This window comes from Colobus angolensis, unplaced genomic scaffold (genome assembly GCF_000951035.1).
Source record: "Colobus angolensis palliatus isolate OR3802 unplaced genomic scaffold, Cang.pa_1.0 Scaffold93, whole genome shotgun sequence".
NCBI classification, from domain to species: Eukaryota; Metazoa; Chordata; class Mammalia; order Primates; family Cercopithecidae; genus Colobus; species Colobus angolensis.
This window is the reverse complement of record NW_012123265.1, coordinates 2,509,888-2,512,074: the sequence shown is the minus strand read 5'-3', so window position 1 is coordinate 2,512,074 and position 2,187 is coordinate 2,509,888.

Sequence of the window (2,187 nt, the reverse complement as noted above, 5' to 3'; positions counted from 1 at the left end):
TTTTTTTTTTTTTTTTTTTTGAGGCCGGATCTTGCTCTGTTACCCAGGCTGGTGTGCAGTGGTGCAATCATGGCTCACTGCAACCTCCCCTTCCCAGACTCAAGCGATCCTCCCAGCTCAGCTTCCCGAGTAGCTGGAACCACGGGCCCACGTTGCCACGCCCGGCTAATTTTTTGTATTTTTTGTAAAGATGGAGTCTCACTTTTTTGCCCAGGCTGGTCTTGAACTCTTGGGCTCAAGTGATTCTCCCACCCCTGCCTCCCAAAGTGTTGAGATTACCAGCAAACCCACGCCCAGGTAATTCTTTCTGGTGGGATGTTTAACAGCAGTTCTGGTCTCCGCCCACTAGGTGTCAGGAGCACCATACCTCTTTAGTTGCAACAACTAAAAACGTCAAATGTTTTCCAAATAGGTAGTGGTGATGGTTGCATAACATCGTGAATATACAAAAAACCATTGTACTGTACCCTTTAAAATGATTAAAATGGTGAATTTTAGGTTATGTAAATTTTCCCAATAAAAAATGTTATTAGGCCAGGTGTGGTGGCTCACACCTGTAATCCCAGCACTTTGGGAGGCCAAGGCTGGCAGATCACTCAAGGTCAGGAGTTTGAGACCAGCCTGGCCAACATGGTGAAGCCCTGTCTCTACTAAAAATACAAAAATTAGCCAGGCGTGGTGGCATGTGCTTGGAATCCCAGCTACTTGAGAGGCTAAGGCAGGAGACTTGCTTGAACTCAGGAGGCAGAGCTTGCAGTAAGCTGAGATCACACCATTGCACTCCAGCCTGGGTGACAAGAGCGAAACTTCATCAAAAAAGAAAAAGAAATGAGATTCCTCCTCCATAATCCCAGAGCCCCAGTGAGTCCCTGCTCTACAATGCTCATACCCATTGTGCTGTTACTGCAAGTCAATGAGAATGTTGGTGGACTTCTCTCCACTTCACAGAAGAATGAATGGAGGCCCCGAACAATGGCACGAACCTGTTGTTTCTCAGCCTTTTGGCTAAGATCAAGTGCAGTGGTGTGAACCTGACCATAGTCATAGACAAACAAGAGGCAGAGACATTGTCTTAGTTTGAGTTTCCACTTCAGAAAACCTTGAGACAAACATTGTAGCATAGGAAGTTTATAAGAGGATACAAGCCAGGCATGGTGGCTCATGCCTGTAATCCCAACACGTTGGGAGACCAGGCTTACAGATTGCCTGAGCCCAGCAGTTCGAAACCAGCCTGGGCAACATGGGGAAATCCTGTCTATAAAAAATACAAAAGTTAGGCTGGGCGCAGTGGCTCAGGCCCGTAATCCCAGCACTCTGGGAGGCCGAGATGGCCGGATCACTTGAGGTCAGGAGTTTGAGATCAGCTTGGCCAAAATGGTGAATGAAACCCCATTTCTACTAAAACTACAAAGATTAACCAGGCATTGTGGTGTGCACCTGTAATCCCAGCTACTTGGGAGGCTGAGGCAGGAGGATCGCTTGAACCTGGGAGGCAGAGGTTGCAGAGAGCCGAGATCATGCCACTGCACCCAGCCTAGGTGACAGAGCGAGAGTCTGTCTCAAAAAAAAAAAAAAATAGCCTGGCATAGTGGCACACACCTGCAGTCCTAGCTATTAGGGAGGCTGGGGTGGGAGGATTGCTTGAGCCTAGGAGGTCAAGACTGCAGTAAGCCATGAGAATGCCACTGCACTCAGTCTGGGCGACAGAGCAAGACCCTGTCTCAAAAATAAATAAGTAAATAAAAGATACAAAGAACGAGGTACAAAAATACATGGAGGGAAGACAGCCGCTATAAAGTGGGTCATAAGCAGGGTTCCACCGGGGATGCCTGGTCCCCCCGGGATGTGGGTGGGGAACTCTGGGCTGCAGTGCAGAATGCATGTCTCAGAGAAGTTCCACCCGAGGCAGGAGGAAGGTGAGTAGATATACAACAACCCCCTCTCAGTCCCTTGGAGGGTTGTTGGGGAAGAGTTAATTCCTGACACTTCTGACCAACTTGTAGAGTGAGCTCAGAAAGCCCCAGGCACATTAGAGGCAGATACCAGCTGTGGACACCAAGAGTCTGTTCCAGGTGTGTCTAAGCATGTTCATCCCCCAAAATGTGGCACCCACACCAACAGCATCAGCCTAAGTTAGGAACTCGGGAGCATGTAAGTCTGGCTCTGCCCCAACATAATGAATCAGAA